We start from the raw sequence: 8,730 nt of genomic DNA on the forward strand, positions 1-8,730 counted from the left end.
CTCAGGACACCCCCACGAAGTAGGCGATGTCAGCAGAGGCCCAGAGAGGTGAAGTGACTTGCCCAAGGTCACACAGCCATCCAGTGGCAGAGCTAGGATTGAACCCAGGTGCTTAACCACTGCACTGAACTGCCGCTGGAGACAGTGGTAGCCGATGGTGGAGACATTGATAAACCGGTTTCTCTTTGCAGCAAAGGCTGGCGGTTCACAGGCTGTTTTGTCTTGATGGGTTTTATTGGTCCCCAAAACCTCGAAGCTCATTGAAATAAGTGGAGGTCTGCGTAAAGCCAGCTATGAAATCCTCTCCTCCTCCAGACAGCCCCTTCACCCCCAATTCCTTTCCCACCTTTTGGGGCATCCTCCCAGGCCTGCCAGTCAGGTGGGGGCTGGGGAGTGGGCACCACCCCCTCCCTGGGGCCCAGCCTGGTTTCTCTTTCTGGCGGCATCTGTAGTCCCCTGCTTCTGCCACCCGCAACTATTCTTGGCCTCTAGCCCCTTTCACTTTCTGCTCTGCCTCTTCCTGCCTCGGTGGTTCCCCGACATCCCCTGCTCCCCCCTGCCCGCCCCAGCCTTCTCTCCATACCCCTCTCCCACCATGAGTGGCCTCAGCTCAGCCTGAAAGCCCTAGAGGAGGCCAGATGCAGAGTGTGGTGAGGTCTGGGTTCGAGTCCCTGCTTTGTCCCTTCCCGGCCGTGTGACCTTGGCAAGCCTCTTCCCTCTGAGCCCCCTGTCCCCACCTGGAGAGGGGGATGCTGCTTATGCTATGCCTACCTTGCAGCGCCGTTGGGAGGATGGAGGCTTCCAGGAGAACTTCCCAGGAATCTCACCCGAGCACAGGTAGTCCCCCCAGCCCCCTGCTGCCATGTCCCGCCCCCCATGGGACTTGAGGAAAGGAAAGCAGCAAAACTGCAGGTGGGACAGCCAAGACAGCCCCGGGTGGGGCTTAGCTTGGCTCTGCCTTGGGCGAGCCATTTCTCCTTTCTGGACCTCAGTTTCCATATCTGTGAAGTGGGGCAGCTGGACTGAAGGACAAAGAGGCACAACGCAGAGCGATGAAGGCAGAGCTAGAGGGAGCCCAGGGGACTGTGAGAGCCCCAAGGGCACTCTTGACTTGGGTGGAAAGTGGTTCTGGGAAGGCTCCTGGGAGATGGGACACCTGAGCTGAGTCACAGAGGAGAGTAGTGTTCATAGATCATAGAAGGTGGGCCAGAGCAGTCCAGAGGGAGAAATCAGTGTGTGCAAAGGTCCAGGGGCAGAGGGTGTGGGGCTTGGGGACAGGTGAGGTGGGGGGTGGGGGTAGGGGGGAAGGAATGAGGCTGGCCTGCAGGAACAGCTCACACAGCCTGTCAGATCCTGTTCCCCAGGCAGTGGGGAACCATGGGAGGTCTATACACTTCAGTTGACAAATTCATTTCCCATCCAGACTGGGGACTTCCTGAGGCAGGGACCAGGCCTTATCAGTCTTTGAGTTGCCTGCCTCAGAGTGGGCAGGAAGATGTAGTCAATCAATGAATGACATTTCCTGCACCTCTAAAAGGACTAGCCTCCAGTGAGTGGCTAACTGCATAAGGTGGTCAGTTCCCTGTACCAGTTATCTATTGCTGCATAACCGCCACCACCCCCAGAAAGAGTGGTTTAAAATGATCAGCATTGACTATTGCTCGTAGTCTGTGGGTTGGCTGGGTGGTTCTTCTGGTCTGGGCAGGGCTCGGTTGATCTTGGCTGGTGCACTCTTGCTTCCACAGTCAGCTGGTGGGTCAGCTGGGGCTAGCTGGTCTCGAGTGGCCTCAGCTAGGTTGGTTCTTCTCTGCTCTGCGTGGCCTCTCGTCATCCAGCAGGCCAGCTTGGGCTTGTTCTCGTGGTGGACGCAGAATCCCAAGAGAACAAGTAGAAGCCGGAAGGCATCTTGAGGCCCAGGCTAGGAAGCAGGACGTGCTTTCATCACCTTAATCACTTCCTGTTGGCTAAAGCGGCCCAGGTTCTAGGATAGAGACCTAGATTTCTTCATGAGAGGAGCAGCAAAGTCATATTGTCAAGGGCATGGATACAGGGAGGGAGGGAAGATTGGGACTTTATTTTAAAAGCTCAATTTGACCCACGCTCCAACACTCATTCCGTATCAGTTAAGGAAGTTCTAGTCCCTGGTCAGTGATTGCTTCAACAACGGGCAGGTAACCCAATTCTGGGCCATGAGACAGGAGGAAAGCCTGCTGGGGTTTTCTGGGAAAGGTTTCCTTGCTCCTCAGGGGGAGCCCTGGAGAGAGATGGCCTCTATTTTCCTTCTGGTTATGACGCCTGTATTTGTATCCGCCATCCAAGGTCCAGCCGCAGGTGAAACCAAGGCCGAGACGCCAGAGCAGAGAAATGAAGGAACCCGGGTCTGCGGAGGCCTGGTGGGGCTGCTGCATCCACCAGGCCAGAAACCTACCCTGCCTCTGGACTTCCTGCTGAACAAGATATTACATTTCCAGCTTCTTTAAGCCGCTTTACATCAGGCTTCCTGTTCCTTGGACCAAAAGCATCCTCAGTGATGCCCTGGGGACTCTTTCGGTCTCTGGGAACCTGCTCTGCCTGATGCGCCAGGTCAGAACTGGAGGCTCTAGGCTTTTCCCTTTGATGATGCTGGACGGTCCCGAATGCAGCCCCCAAGCTTCTGCCTTGCGTTTTGCACAGGGACCACCACCTGCCCACTGCACCGAGGACCCTCAGCCGCAACGGCCGAACCAGCGGGCATCAGCCGGATTCAGAAGTCCTGGGTTCTGGTGAGTTGGGCTCTGCGCTTTTTCACTGTGCAGTCAGGCAAGTCTCCTCACCTCTCTGAGCCTTAGGTTGCTCTTCCAGAAAATGAAACGAAACCTACCTTTTGTATGGTTGATGCTTAATGATAGCATTTGAAAACATCTTAGAAGTTCTGTCGGGCAATGAAGATTTGCATCCCTATAGCTTTTTATAGTTTCCAATTTGCTTCCTAGTACCTAAACAGTAATAACAACAGTAATAACAGCCTGCAATTATGGAGCCCTACTATGTGCCGGGCACACTGCTGAGTGCTTTACGTACATGTCTCATTGAATCCTCCTAGCAGCTCCTAGGCTCAGAACACTTCTGTGCTCCCATCTCACTCTGAGTAAAAGCCAAAACCCTTTCAAGAACCCACAAGTCCCTACCTGATCAGATACCACCCCCCACCTCTCTGACCTCATCTACTCTTCACCCCCTCACTCATGCTGTACCAGCTACACTTACCCCTTTCCTTGAACATGCTGCCTCAGGGCCTTTGCACCTGCTCTCGCTTCTGCCTAGAATGCTCTTTCCACATCCAAATGGGTAGCTGACTTACCTCTTTTAGTTTTCTACTTCTCAGAGAGGCTTCCCTGACCATCCAAATAGACTAGCAACCCATCCCTGGCATCTCCTAGCGCCCACCTGCTTTATTTACTCCAGAGCACTTATCTCCCTCTGACATACTCCTTAGTGTGCTTCATGGTTATGGTCTGTCTCTCCACCTGCTAGACTGTAAAGTCCTGGAGGGCAGGGAACTTGGTCTGTTTTTGTCACTGCTGAGAACCCAGAGCCAGGGAGAATGCCTGGCACATAGTAGGTGCTCAATACGTATTTGTTGAGTGAATGAACAAATGCATGCCCCTAAGAGGTAAATACCAGTGTTACTCTGATTTTCTAGCTGGGATACCTGAGCTCAGGGAAGAAAACGTGCTCTGGTCATACAACAGAAGGAGCCGTGGCAGGACTCTAACCCGGAGCTGGCAGAACCCAGGCCTTGAACTTCAGGGCCAGGACTCACTCCCAGCACCTATCTCAGGTCACTCTCGTCCTCATTCCTGTCTCTGCTCCTGAATCTGTCAGATGGAGCCTGATACAGGGCGCGACTCCAACAGTGCTGTTCTTGTTGGTACCTGTGCAAAATCTTGTGTGTCCTCTAATGGTGGCATGTGACAGGCAGAGCCATGGAGGCTTGGAGCAGAATCAGGAGTCACCAGGGGCCACCCAAGTGGGCAAAGACGTTTCTGAGCAGCAAGCAGATGACAGGAGGGAGCCCCAAGGGGCTGGACCAGCTCCAGAGAGGACAGTGTCCCTCACAGCTCAGGGGTCAGAGTCGGGACTGTTCCGTGATCAATTCAGGCCCCAAACCTTCCCTGAGCCGTGGGTCTCAGCCTCTCTCGCTTGGGCCTAAGATCCCAGGGATGATTTGGACTTGGATAGAAGAGTGGGAGATGGAGACAAAGGAAGATTCCTCAGACCCCACAGTTGCATGCTGGGTCCTTCAAGGGGTATTATTTTTATTTCGTCTCAGCTCTGTTCTTATCCTTCTGGTGGAGAGTATCTCCCCATTTCACAGATGGGGAAACTGAGGCTCAAAGTGGTTAAGGAACCTTCCCTGGGTCACTTGGCTAGGAAGGAATAGATCTGGGTTGATGACAATGATAATAATAATGTGACTCCCAAAGCCAGGTCATAAAAGGCATGTGGCTTCTATGTTACCCCCTCTTGGCTCACTTGCTCTGGGGGAAGCCAGCTTCCATGTTGTGAGGGCACTCAAGCAGCCCCACAGAGAGGCCTTTGCATTGAGGAACTGAGGCCTCCTGCCTACAGCTGTGTGAGTGAGCCCCCATTGAAGCGGGTCCTCCAGCCCCAGCTGACACCTTGACTGCAACCTCATGGGAGACCCTGTGCTACAACCATCCAGCTGAATCCCTCCCTGATTCCTGACCCACAGAAACAGTGCCGTGAGATAAATACCTGTTCCTTTAAGCAGGTCTATGGGGTTTCCCTCTTTTTCTTTTCTTTTTCTCTTTCTTTCTTCCTTCCTTCCTTCCTTCTTTCTTTCTTTCTTTCTTTTTTCTTTCTTTCTCTTTCTTTCTTCCTTCCTTCCTTCCTTCTTTCTTTCTTTCTTTCTTTCTTTTTCTTTCTTTCTTTCTTCCTTCCTTCCTTCCTTCCTTCCTTCCTTCCTTCCTTTCTTTCTCTCTCTCTCTCTGTTTCTCTCTCTCCCTCTCTCTCCCTCTCTCTCCCTCTCTCTCCCTCTCTCTCCCTCTCCCGCCCGCCCTCCCTCCCTCTCTCTCCCTCTCTCCCTCTCTCTCTCCCTCTCTCCCTCTCTCCCTCTCTCTTTCTTTCTTTTCTGTATAACAAATTATCACAAACTTAGTGGCTTCAAAAACCACAAATGTATTATCTCACAGTTTTCTCAGGTCAGAAGTTTGGCACAGCACGGTGCCGTTTGCTGCTCAGGGTCTTACTGGGCCAAAATCAAGGGGTCAGCTGGGGTTCCAGTTCCCATCTGGAGGCTCCAGGGAAAAAATTTGCTTCCAAGCTCATTCTTGATTTTTGGCAAAATTCAGTTCCTGTGGTTGTAGGTCTGAGGTCCCTGTTTCCTTGCTGAGTATCAGCCGAGGGCTGCTCTTAACTCGAGGTGACCCACATTTCATCCACACGCGGCCCCTCCTCCTCCACTCCAGCGACACTGCATCACATCTTTCCTGTGCTTCAAATCTCTGACTTCCTCTTCTGGCACCAGCCAGAGAAAATGCTCCGATTTTCAAGGGCTTTTGTAAAACCAACCTTATACTATAACCTAATCACAGGAGCAAAATCCATTATATACACGTCCTGGGGATTAGACTGGGTGGCGGGAAACGATGGGGACTATCTTAGAATTTTTCCTACCGTAGCGCCGAGAGCTGGGGTGATTTGTACATGGAAATAGAAAACTAATGCAGTTATTGATAAGCTTTTCCAATGTGGAAGCTCAAGTCCTTCAGTTTTAGAAAATTTTTTCCCTCCATTTTCTCTGTTCTCTCTTCAACACCTATGAGTCAGATGTTGTATCTTGTGGGATGATCCCCTCATTTCTTTATCTTTTATGTCATATTTTCAATCTCTTTGTCTTTCTGGGAGATTTTCCAATCTCCTCTTGCAATGCTAATTTTGAAGTTTTTCTTTCTGTTCTCACCTCTCTAGTTCTTTCTTGGTCACTGAATGTTCCTTTACGCAGCCTCTTGTTCTTGTTTTATAGATGCAACATATTTTATTTCTACGGGGGCTTTTGTTGTCTTGATTTCTCCTCCTCCCTGCCTTGGCCCTGTTTTCCAGGAGTTCTTTTCTTCTGCTGGTTTTGATCTCTGTCTTTCATTGTACAAGCCGGCCTCCCGTGTCCAGTGATCCTTGGCTGTGAGTTCATATTGAAGAGCAGGAAACTGAAAACAGATCATCAGAAGCTCCCTGCCTGTGGGCAGGGCATGTGGACGGGTGAGTCTTATCCAGGCGACTGGGCAGGATCTGGCTGTCACAGTAGAATCCCAGAGTCAGCATCTGAAGTGTCCTCTCCTAGGCATGTCAGTTTCTCCAAAGAGCATCCCCCAATCTCCTGCCTCGGGGAAAGCAGGGCTGCCAGCTTCCAGAGACCATACAGGGGGATGGGGAAAAAGGGCGTCTCACTGACGGGCACATGGCCTTTCCCTTTACCCCTCGTGTCAGGCCTGACCCCACCCTCAATTCAGCCTCCTGTCCTCAAGTTCAAGGCCCTCAGCACAATTTTTATTTAGATGGTATGTTTATTAGTGGCTGATAGAGATTGGAGGGCTAACAGCCTCCCAAATTATCACTTTGCACCTCCATGATGCCAGATGTTGGGGTATAAAAATGAACCAGGGACTTCCCTGGTGACACAGTGGTTAAGACTCCGTGCTCCCAATTTAGGGGGCCCGGGTTCAATCCCTGGTCAGGGAACTAGATCCCACATGAATGCTGCAACTAAGAGTTCACACGCCACAACTAAGGAGCCCGTGTGCCACACCTAAGGAGCCAGCGAGCCACAATCAAGGAGCCTGCAAGCTGCAACTAAGGAGCCCACCTGCCACAACTAAGACCCAGCGCAACCAAATAAATAAATAAATATATTTTTTAAAAATGAACCAGACATGCTCTGCCATCAGGGATGAGGACCTACTAATTTCCGAGCACCTACTATGTGCCAGACGCTGAATCTGGATCAGGGTTTTGTCCCTCAGGGAACAGTTGGCTATGTCTGGAGACATTTTTGTTGTCACCACTGGGGAGTGGGTGTGGGTACTACTGGTGTCTAGTGGGTAGAGGCCAGGGATGCTGCTACAATACAAAGGACCATCCCCACAACAGAAAAGTCAGTAGTGCCAAGGTGGAGAGCCCTGCTCTGGAATGAAGAAAAACGCGTTCCCTGGCTTCATGGGAAAGGAACAAAGAATTTCTATCTCCTCAGCACCTACTACACACTTTCACGAACCCCTTTGGCCCAGGGGTCGTTTGCTTTCAGCCTGGGACAGGTGCGTGGAGATGGGAGCCACACGCCTGCCTTCCTGCCCAACCCCCCCTCCCCCTTCAGCCTCTGGGGAAGAGCACAGGGTGGCAGCAGCTGCCAGGGTGCGAGCTGGCCCAGACCTGTGGCCCTGCTTGACGTTGGTCCCCGCCAAGCCATGTGACGAGACCAGGCCACAAGAAAGAGGTTTCAACAAGCATTATCGCTTCCTGGAACTCCGACTCCGCGACTTCCCCGAAGACCGGCTGTGCCTGGCGGGCGGGCTGTGCACGGAGGGGACCGGGCTGCTGCCTTCCTCCTCCGCTGCCCCCACAGCTGCCACTCTCTATCTCAGTCTGACTACCTGGAAATACTCCACCCCTCCGGGCCCAGCACCCCTATGGTTTGGCTGTCAGGTCAGCACCGGCCCCAGGAGTGGCGGGGTAAGGCTGGTCCAGAAAGTCCTTCCAATGACCTCTGGGATGCTCGGGCTGAGCTGGACCGGGCTGGGACCCCGGATGTCCAGAAACCCACCCTGTCTCCTCTCTGCCCCTGACGGGGGCAGCTGACGACCAGGTTGGGCACAGATTTTCCTCGGTGTTACTGGTAGGAAAATGGACACAGATATTCTGCTCCATTTCATCTGCCCACCAGATGGGGGACACTTGGTAGACAGACATACAATTTCTGTTTCTGTCTGGCTGGTTTGGGCCTTGGAAATCCAGAGGGGGCGGGGGGGGAAGTCCCATATTGGCGGGGGAGGGGGGACAGTCAAACTGAAGGTTCTTGGATGTCGTTATCTCTGGGTGGCTGTGATGACTCTGGAATAAGTCACTTCCTCGAGTCCCCACTTCACAGAAACCCAGGCTGTAAATATAGACCTGGCCGCAACAGGGCGGGGGGCGGGGGCACGCGTCGCCAGAATGAGAAGGGGGGTGAAGAGGAGGAAGCAAGGACAAAACCAGAGTCCTCCGAGCAGGCAGGCGCCTCCGGGCCCTGCCAGTGGGGTTTACTCAATCTGTAGAAATGAAGATGCTGTGAGGTTGAACCGTATTGCCAATACTCTTGTGTTTTTGACCTACAAAAACAGCAATTTCATGTGATTCAGCTTAACACGATCCACCGCAAGACTGTTTCAAGAATTAAATGAGATAATGTGAAGTGCTTAGCACCATGCCTGTATGTAATTAGTGCTAACTCAAGAATAGCCCTTATGTCATATGATAATACTTGATATCTCCTATCTAATGACATAACACCCATGATATTACTGACGCTAAATGTTATCCATTCTCTCCCCCATCCTCCCCTTGTCAAATCCATGTTTATTGATCATGCAGCGTGTGCCCAGGAGGGGTGTAAGCATTCTTCATTGTCACCGATGCTTGATGTCACCCCTGATTCCTGAGCATGTGCCCTGTGCAGGCATGAGGCGAGGGCTCAAC

The 8,730-nt window shown here is 52.2% G+C and overlaps 1 long non-coding RNA gene across 1 annotated transcript; it reads left to right on the plus strand.

Annotated features, from left to right (window-relative positions):
- The first annotated feature begins 1,454 nt into the window (after positions 1-1,454).
- LOC125961518 (uncharacterized) lies at positions 1,455-8,005 on the plus strand. The gene is made up of 3 exons (XR_007472315.1): positions 1,455-2,762; positions 6,106-6,261; positions 6,712-8,005. It is a non-coding gene; the product is annotated as an uncharacterized LOC125961518 (long non-coding RNA).
- Positions 8,006-8,730: the final 725 nt, after the last annotated feature.

Source organism: Orcinus orca, chromosome 16, assembly GCF_937001465.1.
Source record: "Orcinus orca chromosome 16, mOrcOrc1.1, whole genome shotgun sequence".
Taxonomy (NCBI): domain Eukaryota; kingdom Metazoa; phylum Chordata; class Mammalia; order Artiodactyla; family Delphinidae; genus Orcinus; species Orcinus orca.